Genomic DNA, 17,345 nt, shown 5'->3' with positions numbered 1-17,345 from the left:
TCACGTGTAACTGTTTTTCTGTTGAAATATAATAGCAAGTACGTATACAGTGCCTAATATTTTATTAAACCTTTATGCCACGTGTTGCCACTGAACAAATCTTTAAAGTATACCCTTTTCCCTCAGGCTCCTACTGTGGGATGTTGTTTGCAAAGATGGCTAGAACAATTCCTTCCACCCCTGCAGGCAGACCCCTTGAAATGTGACTTTGCCACTCTTTCTATCAAGAGATACAGTTTACTCCTCCAGCTTTTCAGTTTGGACTTGTCTATGTGACTTGACTGTCAAATGTCCAATGGGACATTATAAGATGAGACACAAGGGGCACCTGGGCGGCTCAATCGGTTAAGCGTTCGACTCCAGCTCAGGTCATGATCTCATGGTTCGTGAGTTTGAGCCCCGCGTCAGGCTCTGTGCTGACAGCTCAGGGCCTGGAGCCTGCTTCGGATTGTGTCTCCCTCTTTCTGCCCCTCCCTCACTCACACTGTGTCTCTATCAAAAAATGAATGTTAAAAAAATTTTTTTAAAAATAAGATGAGACACAAGCAGAGGCTTGAATAGTGCCTGTATAGGATGAACCCCTTTTTTATGGCTATGGCTGGAAGCCAGGATGTGAATGAACTTGAGCCACGTAGATGGCCAAGGTGCCCTGAATTGCACAGTCTGACAACCAACCATCAGACATATGATTGAGGCCATTCTAAGCCATCCAGTCCCAGTTAGGCCACCAGATGCCTAAGGTCAGATGTGTGATTCCAGGTGAGACCAGGAGAAAATACACCAAGCTCACATCAGCCCAAACTGCTATCCCAGAGAACTGTGCACAAATAAATGGTTGTTGTTTAGGCCACTCATTTGGGGAGCTAGTTTGTTACCCAGCAACAATTACTGATACACCAACAGAGCTCAACAAATCAGTAAAGGGCAAGTTTTATCAATCTCAATAAGGAAACAGTAAAAGTAACTGTGCTATCTCTCCATTCTACTTTATGTATATGTTTCAGATATGTATCCTCTAATCATGAATTCCTACTAGGTTTGTCCTCTACCATGACACCTGCCCTTACTGTTTATAAGGGTTTTTTTTCTTGAAGGGTCTATGTGCATTAATCAAAGATTTAAATATTCCCACACGTACCAAGAGAATAACTCAAATGTTCAGTCACAGTCCTCCTTTGTCTGAGACAGGAAAGAATGCCCAGCAGCAGCTGATTGGCTGGGTGGAGTTTACAGATCTACTCTGGTTTTAGGCAGCTATCCATTCTCCACTCAGGTAACTGCAATACCAGATTAAAACTCCCTTTTGGGGATCAGAACAACAGGGACCAGATAGTTCATGTTTACATCAATTAACACCTGGACTTACAATTGACAGACATTTTTTTTTTTTTAACAAGCAACTGTATACTATTTAAAGTTAGTATCTTCTTATTGCACCATAGTCTAGAAAGAACTACAAACGAACTCATTAAGTAACCACCAGCATCAAGAGGTTGCAGATAAGACACAGAGTTTCTTAAAGTCAAGTACATAAAGGGGCAGCTGGGTTGAGCGTCCAACTTCAGCCCAGGTCACGATCTTAGGGTTCGTGGGTTCGAGCCCCATGTCGGGCTCTGAGCTGACAGCATGAGCCTGCCTTCAATTCTGTCTCCCTCTCTCTCTGCCCCTCTCCAGTTCATGCTCTATCTCTCAAAAATAAATTAAAAAAATTTTTTTTAATCTTAAAATTAAAAAAAAAAAAGACAAGTACATAAAAATAAAAGACAAGGCTGGGTGTGTCCTTTTTATTCTGAATATGGCAAGGAGAAAAAGAAAAGGAAACACAGAAATACGTACAAATCTTTACAAAAGGGAGCAGCAACAAGGATCCATCCCTTGCCTCCTAGAGTTCCACTTACTTACTTGACTGGAAATAAGAGGTGCATAGATCCTGTGTCCATCAACAAACTACTACTACAGAGCTCAGATGGTGCCAGCACCAAGGGAGCCCACAGAAAGGTGTCTCACAGCCTACTTCATTTCCCAGCAGGCCACTTCTATGGCTGGGCTCACACTTCAGCCTTGTCCCTGCGCCCCAAAGGACTCGCACAGAGAAACTCCTACTGGAATCCAGAGGATGTTCTTCCATTAGGCTAATTACACTGAAAGGCATTCCTTTCACATAATGGCCAAGATCACCTACCAGTTAAGTTCTATCGACCTTCTCCAACAGAGACAAGCCTGGCTCTCATTAGCCTCATATGTATGTATGTATGTATGTACTTGTTTATTCAGTATAACCAACCTAACCATCTCAGCCACTACCTAGCTTACCACCTCCATGTTCCCACCCCTTGGCACCTCCAAGAACTCAAGCATGTGCACTCCACCACCACGACACTGGAAAGTTCCCTTTATTCCCACCGCCCTATGGGACCAGTCTCTGACATCCAGGAGGGAAAAGGGAAGAGAAGGAGAGGAAGGGAGGGGAGGGGAGGGGAAGGAGTAAGGAGGAAAGAAAAGGGAAGAGAAAGAGGAAAGGCTCTACCTTCTTACAAAGGGCACAATTAGCAACTTTTATCTTTCACTTCTCAAGGGCAGACATTAAATCAAGAATGTTCAAACATTCCCAGGTCAAAACAATCTCCGTCTTCATACTTCAGATATCTGTAGCATTCCAGAACAGATGTCTTGTGAATAACCAAATAATACTTGTATATCCCTATTGTGATCACAGTGAAAACTGAAGTCTTTTCTGGAGGATGTGCATCCAGCAATTCAGAACCCAGAAGAAAGACCCCTGATACATATACACCCCAAAGACCATGCATTTTATTCTAGAAGAGAGTTCTTCCAGAACCCCATCCTCAGAGATTCAATTTCAATGGTCTGGGAGCAGACAGGCTCTCACATCTTTTAACGTGTCCCCAGAGAAGGCCATCTGGAACCAGAGGTGAAAACCACTGCTTGTGGTGTTTACCTTCAGGACCCACGCGACTGTGTTTTACTCCCAGTGGCAGCACTGGGATAGTGTCACTGTTGACCTATCTTCTATCTTACTTTCCTCTCTTATTCCTATGTAATTAATTCTGTAAATATTTCAAAAAGGAAAGAAAGTCCTTCTAGCTTCACGTCCTTTCATTTTAGCCACATTTCTAATGAACTTGGCATACGGTCTCTCAGCACACTACAGAGAAACAGCAACAACATCTCTAAATTGGGGCCATTCTGTCACAGCGTATTTCAAATGTTTGACTACGACTCATTGTGAGAAATAAACTTTCATCACGACAAAGTATGTGTATTTGAGTAGATATTTACACACACGTACACACATATATGAAACCAAACTCTCACAAAACCCTAAATACTCTTACCATGTCATGCACTGATATTATTTGTTCAACTCTATTCATTACCATTTTTTTAAAAAAAACTGTGGGCCCTAACCCATTAAATGGTTTTTATCACCCATTAATAGGTTGAAACTTACAGTTGAAAAAATACTGCTACAGAGCACTTCTTAACCTTTTTTTAGTTGTAGGTCCCTTTGAAACGTCAATGAAAGCTATGACACTTCTCCCCAGAAGAAAAACAAAAATGTGCATACAGCTGGGTGCCTGCAGGGTGCAGGTAGTTAAGTGTTGGGTCTTGATCTCGGCTCAAGTCGTGATCTCATGGTTCCTGAGTTCGAGCCCCGTGTTGGTGCTCTATGCTGACAGCGTGAATCCTGCTTGGGTTTCTCTCTCTCCTTCTCTTTGCCCTTCCCAGCTAATGCACGCTGCCTCTCTCTCTCTCTCTCTCTCTCTCTCTCTCTCTCTCTCTCCCTCAAAATAAATAAATAAAATAAACTTTAACAATTAAAAAAAAAAAGTTTGCATACAGCTGATATGCCAGGTTAAGAACTCCTACCCTAAGGGAAGACACAATGGCCACTAATGGAAAAAAGAAAAAGAGACAGAAAGAGAAGGAAGGAAGGAAAGAAAGGAAGGAAGGAAGGAAGGAAGGAAGGAAGGAAGGAAGGAAGGAAGGAAGGAAGGAAGGAAGTTAAGAAAGAAAGAGAAAGAAAGAAAGAAAGAAAGAAAGAAAGAAAGAAAGAAAGAAAGAAAGAAAGAAAAGGAATAAGAAGGGATCAAAATAATTTTAAGAGCATAAAAATGAAGAGCTGTTTAGAGTAAGAGCCTGCATCTCAGATCCGCTGGCCCTGAGTGCATCTTGTCAGAACAAAGAAGGATGATGAAAGGCTGAAATGAGACAGAGTATTATGATTTTGAGGACAAGGATATACACGTTTTGGAAACATATCCGACCAAAAAAAAACTTTTTTCAAGTTAAACATTGAAGCGTAGTTTGAATATTTTCCAAGTCTCCATCGCGTGGAAGCCCGCAATGCTAGGTGAACGAAACATTAGTAGACAGACACAGGAAAGTCAGAACAGTTTCACGTCCTTCGTACCACAGCTCTTCCTGGGGCAACATGAAGATCTTTAGACACCTAAAATTCTAAAAGTTTACGTTTCTTTTTTAATTTTTTAATATTTATTTTTGAGAGAGAGAGAGTGGAGGGGGCGGGAGGGGCACAGAGAGAGAGGGAGACACAGACTCTGAAGCAGGCTCCAGGCTCTGAGCCGTCAGCACAGAGCCCAACGCAAGGCTTGAACTCACAAACCACAAGATCATGACCTGCGCCAAAGTCGGATGCTTAACCAACTGAGCCACCCAGGCACTCCTAGAAGTTTACATTTCAATTCCCCGCATGAAATTGAAAATAAAATTATAACTAAACCATAAAATACATGTAATTGAAACCCTACGATGACTTGTTTTCACCACGATGACTACTTTGGCACCTCTTTTCAATATCAACTTTTTCCAAAATATATTTTTAAAGCCCCTGCTTTGCTGAGGCTCTAACTAGGCATCCCATCTGCCTATCTACCAGTGTCCTTATTTTCTTCAGGATGATTTTCAGTTAGTTGTTTACCATCTCTGCAGCTCCTTAAAAACTCATCCCCAAACCTTAAAGTGCTGGCATAAAATACGCACTTAAACACCTTTTTCCTTTTTTTTTTTTAATTTTTTTTCTTAATGTTTTTATTTATTTTTGAGACAGAGAGAGACAGAGCATGAGCAGGGAAGGGGCAGAGAGAGAGGGAGACACAGAATGTGAAGCAGGCTGCAGGCTCTGAGCCATCAGCACAGAGCCCGATGCAGGGCTCGAACTCACAGACTGTGAGAGCATGACCTGAGCTGAAGTCGGACGCTCAAACGACTGAGCCACCCAGGCGCCCCTAAACACCTTTTTTCTAAACTCTTCTTCAATCCCCATGAGATGGATATGAAGTTTCCACCTTAAGGTCCATAACGATGGAGCACAAAGAAGTTAAGCGGTATCAGCGCATTATCTAACAAAAGTGCAGTCAGGACGAGGAGTCCACTTTCATCTCATCAGAGCACTCGATCCACTCTATCAGTTAGGCCTCCGAAGCTTCAGCTTCGAGGAAAGTGGCCAAGAACAATGCCTAATCAGAGAAACTTGCACCGTGCAATGCCTTTCGGCAGCATCTTCACCTTTGTGTAACAGAGAGCCATCTGTTGGGCAGAAGCTTCTTATTTGATTACCTCAGGAATGCTGAAATCCTTATGCCACCAGGGATAAACAAAAAAAGAGGAGGGGGAGGAAAAGACCTAGTTACAGAGAAAATTTTTCATCCTAAAAAAAAAAAAAGTTTTGTTTTTTTTTTTAATGTTTATTTACTTTTGAGAGAGAAAGAGAGAGCAAGCAAGGGAGGGGCAGAGAGAGAGACACACACAGAATCCCAAGCAGGAGGCGGGCTCTGAGTTGCCAGCACAGAGCCGGATGTGAGGCTCAAACCCACAAGCCGTGAGATCATGACCTGAGCCGAAGTTGGATGCTTAATTGACGAAGCCACCCAGGCACCCCAATAAAAACTTTTTTTCATGTTTATCCCAGCACACAAAGTTGTGCCTCCATCGTGAAGAAATGCAAAACAATGTATAATAATCATTCCTTAACTTTAGAGAAATAAACCAGGAGAGTGGCAATGCCACAGGTAATATTTAATGAAGTATCTTACTTGATGCCTAATGATTTAGCCTAAAATGGCACCAAGGAAGTATTAAAAGCATGTGTAGGATTCTTCCAAATCCATCTCCAAGCCATGTTCCTCCAAGCCACTTTCACCTGTACAGTGATAACAGTTCAAATCCAGGATGGGTTGGACCCAAGGAAAAATAAACCTTCACATGGCTGCACTGCCTGGACAGAATTTAGGTACAGCCACTGAACAAGCAAGCAACACATTTACTAAGAGCCTTCTTTACGCACAACATCGTGTTTGGCAGAGTGGGAAATAAAAGACACTCCTATGGTCTGTGCTCCCAAGGAGCTTATAATAGAGCTCAGGAGGTGAGACTTTTACATCATAAAACATAAAATTTAAGAGTTAACTAGTCTGGCCACGAAAAAAAGATAAGATCTAAGTGATTCTTGGCTAAATGAGTCATTAGTCATCTTTTTTTTTTTTTAATGTTCATTTATTTATATTGAGAGAGAGAGGGATAGAGAGCGAGCAAGGGAGGGGCAAAGGGAGAGGGGAAGAGAGAATCCCACGAGATCATGACCCGAGCTGAAACCAAGAGTCAGATGCTTAACCGACTGAGCCACCCAGCAGCCACCCCGAGTCATTAGTCTTCTTACTGCCTAGGTGAGTGCTTGGGTCTGGTCTGCTTGAGGGAATGGTCACTGTGAACTGCAGAGGTCCAAGAATGATGATCCAGGAAGTCAGAAGATTTGAGCAGGTCTAAAAGGATGGGCGTGATTCACATAAAGTAATGTTACCCCAAAGAGTGGCATAGGAGGGGCGCCTGGGTGGCGCAGTCGGTTAAGCATCCGACTTCAGCCAGGTCACGATCTCGCGGTCCGTGAGTTCGAGCCCCGCGTCGGGCTCTGGGCTGATGGCTCAGAGCCTGGAGCCTGTTTCCGATTCTGTGTCTCCCTCTCTCTCTGCCCCTCCCCCGTTCATGCTCTGTCTCTCTCTGTCCCAAAAATAAATAAACGTTGAAAAAAAAAATTTAAAAAAAAAAAAAAAAAAAGAGTGGCATAGGAGAATTCAGGTTTTAGGTAATGATTGAACCCCTCTCTCTTTTTCTAAAATTTTACTAAGATAGTTGCATCCTTCAAAAAAAAATTTTTTTTAAGTGTGAATTGCCAGAGACTCAAAACAGTTATCTGTACGTCCAGGTTCACTGTGGCACTGTTCCCCACAGCCAAAAGGTGAAGCAACCCAAGCATCTGCTGGTGGAGGAATGGATAAACAACATGAAGTATACAGATACAGTGGAAGATATCCAGCCTTAAAAAGGAAGTTAATTCTGACACATGCTCCAACATGGATTAAACATGGACAGAGGTACAAAGGCCCACCCACCCATATTTCAAAGACAGGAATGAGACAGCTTGCCTAGAGCAAAGATCTCCTGTGAGTAATCACCCAGACAATAAGACTGGGATCAAATTGCAGAGAGCCTCAAACATCAAAGTGAGGGGCCTGAGCTCCATCCAGTCTGAGAGCAGTCAGTGTGTGTGTGTGTGTGTGTGTGTGTGTGTGTGTGTGTGTGTTGGGGGGGGGGAGTCAGATGCTGAATCAGAGTGACTTAAGTGTTTTTGAGCTCTTTGCTCAGATTCTATGTCACACAGAATTTAATTTGCTTCAAATGCCTTTGAAATATTGTTTAACCATGGTTCCAAGTTATCTGGCAAAGTTTTCTGGTTTCCTGGGTAATCTACTTAACTTCTCCAAGTTAAGTTTCCTCATCTGAACAAGGAGGAGAATATTGGTTCCTCCCTCATCTGAGGATTAAATGAGATTCTGTGTTAAAGCATGAAACACAGCACCTGAGATACATCAAGTGTCCCATAAATATTACCTGCTATGATTACAGAAACTCACAGTTTCACTCTATTGGAATCTGCTGGCCATCGTAGAGAGCCAGGACTTGAAAGCCTATAACATACGTTAGTAACTCAGCTAAATTGGAGGTATCCTATGATGCCAAAGTCTTACAAAATGGTCTTTGTATACAGAGCATTGAAGAGTTATCAGATGAGCACGTGAGGTACGTCTTAATGAAGCTAATGTTAAACGCCTAGGATCCTGAGAAAATGATGATACAGGATAAGCTGATGGGATCTTCAGAAATGACAACACGCGACTCACTTCATGAGGAGGAATTTATCCTCTTCTTGAGTCCCAGATCCTGGGAATCTGATCACAAGACATGAAGACATTACGTGCCACAGTGTTTTTCATTAGACATCCGTAAGATTTCCCAGATTCCCCCAAAGAAGACTTTTGTCTTATTTGGTTGTTGAAAAACACAGTTTGACCTAGCCAACACTTTGGGTTTTTTTAGACACAGTCCAAAACTGTGAAAAGCTGCCTGAGTGAAAAAATTACAAACACAAGGTCAATACCGATGTAGCCTTCTCTCTGGGTCTTATATCCAACAAAAATGTCATTCAGTGTGTACGTCACACATACCCGGTCTAAGAACATATTTGTGATACGTATGCAAAATATATAGAGAGAACTCATGAATAACAGCCTATTTTTACTGCAGAAGAAACTGAGGCATTCGAAGGTTTTAAAAAAAATTGCCCAAGGTCTCCCCATGAGTGGAAGAGACGGTTTTATGCCAAAGCTCTACGCCAAAGTCTGTGACATTAGAACAGAGAAGTGGGATTCGGTCAGACTGTTTCAGCCGCTCAGCACAGTGATGCTGTCATGTTATATCAAGTCCTGGGTTCCTGTACCTCAAGTACTAAGCTCTTGAACAAAGGAACACATCCAGGAACCCCTGAGCAGCCTGTGACCCAAGAGTGAGTATGAGTGCAGGGCATCATGCTAAGGCAGCACAAGTTGGTGGTAACTTCCCGTCCAATTCCACGTATCAGTGTGCTCATCCCCTGCTCATGTTTCTGCTTTTCTCTGGGCCTGTTCCTAACTGGTTTTCTCACTTTCTACTCTATAGCCCATCTACTTCAAAGAGGCTTACTCACAGTGCCTGCTTGTAGCATGGCCCACCACGGCCCTACAACCTCATGACCGCCAGCATCTGCTTTCATTGATAGTTTTATTTTTCTAGGATTTCTCAATTCACAGTTTGAGGAAAGAATCAAGCACTGTTCATCTTCTTGTCTCTGCTGTCCCACAAATGACCGGTCTTAGAGCGGGAGCCCACACGTAGTCCGGGGGTCATACAAATCATGGCTGCCAAGGAGGGCAAGCAGGCTAGTCAGCCATGGCCACTGTTAGAGCAGTCCGAGGCTTGACTTAACTACCATCATATTACAACCCTTTCTTCCTGGGCTGCCAGTCATTTCAGACTATGAATTACAGAACTATATATGAGTTCTATGCCACGCTGAAATACTGGCTAAAAATATCACCGCGGGCAGCCTTTATTTTAGAGCAAAGTAACACAATACTATAATATCTTTGTTGAGATAAACTCTGCAATGAGAAAAGTATTTTCCAAAAATGTACCATTCTCCAGACCTAATAAAACTCTTAACTAAGGTACAGAGCAGTCCTGTGTTAGAGGTCTATTACTATCTGAAAATAATATTTGTGGACAATTGAAATAGTAATACAACAAAAATGAAATCTGTTCAATGAATACCAAAGAGGGAGGGGGGGCAGGGAAAAGAGGGAGGAAGAGGGTGGGAGACAGGGAGGGAAAGAGAAAGTCGGGGGAGGGGAGAAAGAGAAAGACTGTAATTACAAGGAAATCACAGTGTCTGAGCCCTTAAAGAAAAGTCATTCTGGTTTCCAAGTTTTTCAGACGGTCATGGCACCTACCAGGTACTCCACACCTACTATGTGCCAAGCACCACGCTAAGATGCTCCCTAATCTCCATCACATCTCAACAACATAAGTATCATGATACCTAACGTGTGGATGAGAAAACTGACTCTCAATTACAGCGCTCACGGTGGTTGCAAGTGGCCGAGATTCAACCTTCCCTCTATATGCCTTTTCCAACATGCCACCTCGTATCTCAGCCTCCAACCCTCCAAAACAGAGTTTGAGAAACAAAACAGCGTCTCTTTAGAAATTACGATTCCCATTAATATATATCTGTGCTACAGATCTAACAGCAGAAATAGATGCACGGGGGGAGCTGAGTTGGTCACGTGAATCAGCCACATGTCCCCTGTGATTTGCTCCTCCTCCTCTACTTCCTGCTCATAAAAGTGACGGGCCACGTGCAGCTGTCAATCTCCTGCCATCCAGTGAACGTGATGAAAATCAATTTCCTTTCAAGATCTTGTCCCACCCTCCAGAAGGAAAAACATCATCCTAATGGTTGCTATCGCTTTTCCTTGACTAGTGGGCACCTGCGACTTTAGAACTGAACACACTCATTCCATGTCACGCCAGTTCATGTTACTGCATTGTTAAATGCTAACTCAACATGTGGCAGGAATGTTGATTATCATTTGAATTCTTCATCTGGATCGGTGAGACTGCCTTGTTTCAAATCTATACATTCATATACATATACATATCCATATATGTAATCTATACATATCATAATTATTTTGAATAGCACATTATAGAATGTGAATACCTGCATATTAATGGTATCACTGAATGCTCATAGCAACCATATACGGTCAACAGGACTATTAAAAGCATGAACTCTAGAGCCAGATTTCCTGGATGCGAATCCCAGCTTTATCACCTACTTGCTATGTGACCTTGGACAAGCTACTTAGTCTTTCTGAGCCTCGGCTTCCTCATGGTAAAATGAAGATAATTTAAAAATCTATGGGGGTGCCTGGGTGGCTCAGTCAGTTAAGCATTCGACTTCAGCTCAGGTCATGATCTCACAGTCCGTGAGTTTGAGCCCTGCATCGGGCTCTGTGCTGCCAGCTCAGAGCCTGGAGCCTGCTTCGGATTCTGTGTCTCCCTCTCTCTCTGCCCCTCCCCTACTCATACTCTGTCTCGTTCTGTCTCAAAAATAAATAAAAACATAAAAAAAAAAAAAACCCTATGATACCTAGGACTCCAGTGAAAATTAAATGAACAAATAAGTGGTTGTGCCAGGACCGGGGCTCAGGTCTTTGCTTCTAGTACCCACCATATTGCCATCAAAAGACGACACTTCTGCAGGCCCGAGGTTGGGCCTTAATTTCCTCCAAATAAACTTCAAATATGGCCTTGAGCAGAACATTTAAATTATATATTATAAATATCACACAAACATTTCAAGTACTGTATAGGGCCTGTATGATGAAACAACTCTCTTAAGCTTGGTAAATAACAGATAAAGATGTGTCCATTTTGCAAGTTCTAAGAAGGAAGAAATTTTCCAATCACCAAAGGCTAAGAGAGCTTACACAGGTTGAAACTGGCAAGTTATCACCAAAAATGATTTTCTGGAAAAATATTATAAAACTGTCCAAGAGATAGACTATGCTCAGAAATTAGACACAACATTTCTCTTCAGCCTTGTGATTTGCTATTTTTCACCAGCTTTATCCAGCCTTCTAATGCTATACCCTTGAAAACACACACAATTCGCTCTTCATGTCTCTTGAACGATCTACCTTTTCAATGAGCCACGCAGGCAGAGTCTAGTCATGGTGAACCATTCATACATGATCAAATCAAGGCACTTCCTTTCACCAGGTCAGGGAATCCCTCCTCCTTTCCCTGCTTGGTCTAGATGGGAGGGGAGGGGGCAGTAAAAATGGTTCTTTTTTCACTCAAATATTTTTGGGTCTGGGTTCTCTGGGTAAAGAGTCATTCATCTCAGTGAAAAAGAACCTCTTCCTACTTCCAATTCTAGAACAAAAAAATTTTAATTTTTAATCAAGCTGATAACATAATCTGGAAAATTCCCTACTACTCTCTTAACTACTATTACTTCTAGAAATGAGACTGGGACACTGAGGTGAGAAAATTACATTTTTATGTTATGCATCCCTTTACCATCTGATTTCTTTTTTCTAAAAGTAGTTGTTAATTCTATAATGAAAAAAATAGAATTAGAAAAAAATTTTTAATGTTTTTATTTGAGAGAGAGACAGACAGACAGAGTAAGAGCGGGGTAGAGGAAGAGAGAGAGGGAGACACAGAATCCAAAGCAGGCTCCAGGCTCTGAGCTGTCAGCACAGAGGCCTGTGCGGGTCTCGAACCCACAAACTGCAAGATCATGACCTGAGCCAAAGTCGGATGCTTAACCAACTGAGCCACCCAGACACACCCCCGCCCCCCCCACCCAAAAAAGAATTTTTAAAGGAAATTTCAAGAGAAAAAAAGATTGGAGAATGTCCGAGTAAAGGAAGAATAACACTAAAATGGATGTCTAAACTCTAGCTCTCCACCAACATCCCATGAGCTTAGAAAAGGACCAAGCCTCCCATTAGACTATAGTCCTGGCCAAAACCTCAATGACAGCCTGGTAAAACCCAGAGCAGAGAACCCAGGTAAGCCACGCCCAAACTCCTGGCCCCAGAAATACTGAGATAAGGAATGTATGTTATTACAAGTTGCAAAGTTTGGGGGAAATCTGTTATGCAGCAATAGGAAACTAATACATCATTATGCCAAATTCCCAGGAATAGATCTACAGCCAGTAGGTAGGAATTTTCATGTGTGTAAATGAGAAGTGTTTCTGGAACTTCAAATAAGTATATAAATGTTAACACCATTTACTTTGCACTCTTTTAAACCAAACAGATTGTGCACTTATAGTTGTGTATCTTTGATAAAAGCATCTGATTCCATCCGTATGGGGATCCTAATTCTAGCACCAACTTCTAAAAATTAAGACAATTCTTACTAGACTTGCAAAGCAGTCATTTTTACATCCACAATTAGTTTAACTTAAGATCCTAAAACTGTACTAATTCAGCCCTCTATATCTGGATGATCCCCAAACTAACAATTCAGATAGAAAACACACTACATCGACTTGTCAGCACCAAAAATACTTCTTGTCGGAGAACAGACACCTTGGTTCTTTAGTTTCCAAATTTGCCCTGGGCCTTGTTCTTGCCTAAATTGCAGGCTTCCTGTCCCTGAACAGAACCACAGTCCTGACCAGTCACCCTAAAAACAGAATCATGTCTGGGTGGGTCTCCTACGTTACAAGTCCGCATGAAATCCTGCCACCATTCTGTCTGGTGGGGGGTGGGGGTGGGGAAGCCGGAAGAAGGTCTGACCAAGACAGCAGAAAGAATACAGAAGAGCAATGCTCAGTTATGTCACGACCGACATTTCCCAACACTGGCCCCACACAGACTGGGAGACCAAAAGGCACATCACATCCTGCAGCTTGTCCCAGCCAGAACTGCACTCAGCCAAGAGGGAGGAATAAAAGCAAACAGAGTCTCTGATGCTGCATGTTACCCCATCAGGCCAACATCACCTCTCTCTTTTCTCACCCGATCCTCCACTTGTCCAAGTGAACAGCTCTTACTGCAAAGCTCACATCAACGTCCGGAACCATCCCAGATTTAGAAACGCTGCCTGGCCACACACCAGATGATGAACCAACCCAGTGCTTCAGTGCATGAACCACCTCAAAGCAAATGATGGATGTTCCTAGAGCGTGCATGTTAAGTATCCTTTGGAAAAGTATCTGACTCCATCTCTACGGGGATCCCAATTGTAGTACTAACTTCTAAAAATTAAGACAATTTTTACTAGATTGTCAAAGCAGTGACTCGCAATTACAATTAGCTTAACTTAAAATCCTAAAATGGACAAATTCACACCTCTGTATCTACATGATCCCCGATCTGACAATTCAGACAGAAAACAAACTAAATGTACTTATCAGCACCAAAAAAACCTTATTACTCAAAGGGTTGCAAGGAGCATATTAGATAAAAACAAACCCATATGCGTTACAGAACAGAATACAACTGAATTAGTTTGGAAGCAAGTATTTCGACAAAACTTCTCTTAAGTGGATGGACTTCAACTATGGCCCCGGAGTCCCTGGAGGCAACTATTTACTCTTCTTTGCCATTAGGAGTTCTCCAATAGAAAGTCTGAGAAGGATGCCTTTGGGTATACCTGAAGCCTGGAACGCAAATGACAAATCCTTCTCACGGGTCATATCCTTTTCATATCAACACCCACAAAGCTACTTCATTACAAACTCCCAACCCAACATGTGATGGGTTTACAGCATTGACCTCATGAGCATTCATTCCCCCTTTCCTCTTCTTAACATGTTAATATATTTGGTTGGGTATTCACATACTTACACACACCCCACCTCCTTTGGAAAAAGTTGGCCCTACCCAATCTTAGGAGAGGACATCATTTTCTTAAGCCACTCAGTTCATTCTGGTCGGCAGGCCACAATCAGTGGTCCAAGCAGTAGGTGTGTGACTCAAGTGGTCTACCCAGAAATTCCGGTTTATTATGACAGGATCACAAGGAACTCTATTTCCAGAGTCAGCTGGCTGGGCATCCTGAAAATCACTAAGTATTATAAATGCTCTTGAGAGATGATAACTCATATCTAGAGACAAACCAGTCCCTTGTGAGAGCTGTGTGAAGGCAGAGACTATTTTAAGAAATAGATATTGGGGGTGTAAGGGCAAGTGGATAGATGGGCAGAATGGAAAAAGAGGGTCCTCTGACCTTGAGCTGGTTCACAAAAGAGGCTACTAAGTCTGTGGGTACAGCCAGAGTTCAAAAGTCTGAGCCAAGGCCTTTCTACTCATTGGCTCCTTTATCAATCATGGCTTCTGAACATACAAATGACTGCTCAATTTGTTCACATGATGGATCATCATAGACCTCCACCCACTTTTATAGTATTAAACTATGAGACCACAAAACAGATTAAAAAACAAAACAAAACAAAAAACACTGCACCTTCATTTTCTTGGAAAGAATTTAAAAACAAGCAAAGTACAAGATAGTAAAATTCTACATGTCATATTAACTCGACCTTTGGCATCAGGCTAATCAATTCAGCAGCAATCCATGAACAAAAGCAGAGGAGGAATATTATTAGAATAAGAGCCAGAAACAGATTTCTCAAGGGTGGTATACCTGACATTTGGGGTTCCAAAGGTGTGGTCATCAAATTTAGCGTAGAGTATTTTTTTTAATTACAAAAACAATACATGCTTGACTTAATGAGTTCTATAATACAGAGGTCTAAAACAGTAACCCTTCCCTGTCCCCGTATCTCAGCTCATTCCACTGTGATGCCCAAAGTTAGCCTGCCTTTCTCTATGTGCAAACAAGCATACAGACCTATGTGCATATCCCCCCATTAAAAAAAAACAGGATCATACTCTACATATTGCTCTATAACCCCCCTCCACCCTTTTTTTTTTTTTTTTTGTGGCTTAAAATAGAAAATGCCCAACCCTCCAATATGACGCATGTTTAGTTACAAAAAATGAAGGCACACATCTCATGGAAAAGATAGTCCTAACGTACCATGGAAAACATTAATTGATATGACTATCTAGAAGCAGAAAGCAATTTTCTGCTTTTGTTTTTGTTATACCAGAAAGGGCATTCCTCAAATGGTTAGAAAATAAAATTACGTAGGGCTGAAACCCAGACATTTCGTCTGCTGAAGACTCATGAACATTAACATTTGGCATTTTGTTAAAAAAGGGACTGCTTTATTTTAGTGGGCACAAAAACAATCAGGTATTTGAATGCATGCAATGTTCCAGTCTCTCTCCTATTTTCAAGTCCTCGAAAAGTGAACTGTGTTTCTTAGAGCCAAAAAGAAAAATGATCAGCAACATTACTTAACGATAGAATGGATTCCTCCTATCTCCATCTCAAAGACCGATGTTTAAAGTCGGTCTTTCATTCGCTATCAGACCATACTTGCAGTTAAAGCTGTAGAATCGTAAGGTTTTCCCACCTGAAAGCTGAGCCACTACGCTCTGAGGGAAGGTGACACCCCGGGCCTCACAGCCAAACCAAAGGACACCTCCTCCCTCCCTCCTCTGCAGCGCTGTTTTATACCTTTTCCATTGGAATCAACATTTTACATAACTGCATCTCTCTCTGAACTTCATACATAGCAGTCAAATTAATATTCTAAAAGAAGTATCCACACATCTCAAGTGACTGTCAACCTCCCTACTTGCAGCAACGCCAATCAAGGAAGATAAGAAAGTTCAGTTCCCAGAAGATAACCACCACTTCCTTAGGAAATTAATTATACAAAGTTATCCTTGAAACATGACTGGCTAACTGGAAAGGAAAGCTACATGTGACATAAAATTATATAGCTTTGCAGATAATTTTTTTCATATATTCATTCCACAAAAGTAATAAGTGATCATACTTATATGATCTCTCCACTTATTTATTTATATTTCTTCCTACTGTTCCCACAGTGATAGGAAAATATGCAGCATAACCCAATAATCCAATTCATCTGCAAACACAGATATGATATAAAAAGAGGGGGAAAGAACTCAGGAGCAAGGCAGAATCTAACAAAATTACTTCCACCTCGGAGCACCTGGGTGGCTCAGTCGGTTGAGCGTCCTCCTTCAGCTCAGGTCATGATCTCACAGTTTATGAGTTCGAGCCCCACATCGGGCTCTGTGCTGACAGCTCAGAACCTGGAGCCTGCTTCAAATTCTGTGTTTCCCTCTCTCTCTACCCCTCCCCCACTCACACTCTGTCTCTCTCTCAAAAATAAACATTAAAAATTGAAAAAAAAAAAAAACCCACTTCCATCCAAAGCATGCTGTTTCTTTCTCAACTGCTGGGACAAGGAATCGGTGCCCCCATTTTCTTGGATTAGTTAACAACGCATCCGTACCTGAAGAGATACAAACTTTTGTGCTTATGCAAATTCCTGAAAAGCTGTATATGAATGTATTTTTTACTCATGTTTTATTTTTTTGTTACTATTTTTATTTATTTATTTTTGAGAGAGAGGAAGAGTGCAAGCAAGGGAAGGGCAGAGAGGGAGAGAGAGAGAATCCCAAGTAGGCACTGCACTGTCAGCACAAAGCCCGACACAGGGCTCGAACCAACGAACCATGAGATCAGGACCCAAGATAGAATCAAAGAGTCGGGCACCTAACCAACTGAGCCACCCAGGCACCACTTACTCATGTTTTAAATATATTTAAGGAACAGATAGGTAAAGTAACATTGTAAAATCCTTTATAAAGAATTCTTACAACATAAACTTTCTCCTTTTATCGTGTATCTTCATATGTTTTCATTTTTTTATATGACGATATGCTTCTCTGTAGCAGGACAGGACTATTCCCAAACCTCCAGGAACCAAATATATATTCTTAACTGATAATCTG

The 17,345-nt window shown here is 41.8% G+C and overlaps 1 protein-coding gene across 4 annotated transcripts in view; it reads right to left on the bottom strand.

Moving 5' to 3' along the window:
• Window positions 1-17,345, bottom strand: part of MYO1B (myosin IB) — a 191,821-nt gene that overhangs the window by 138,243 nt on the left and 36,233 nt on the right. The window lies entirely within an intron of this gene.

Source organism: Puma concolor, chromosome C1, assembly GCF_028749965.1.
Source record: "Puma concolor isolate L17-30 chromosome C1, mPumCon1.1.hap2, whole genome shotgun sequence".
Classification (NCBI taxonomy): domain Eukaryota; kingdom Metazoa; phylum Chordata; class Mammalia; order Carnivora; family Felidae; genus Puma; species Puma concolor.
The sequence above is the reverse complement of the archived record's forward strand: the minus strand, read 5'-3'. Positions and strand labels throughout refer to the sequence as shown.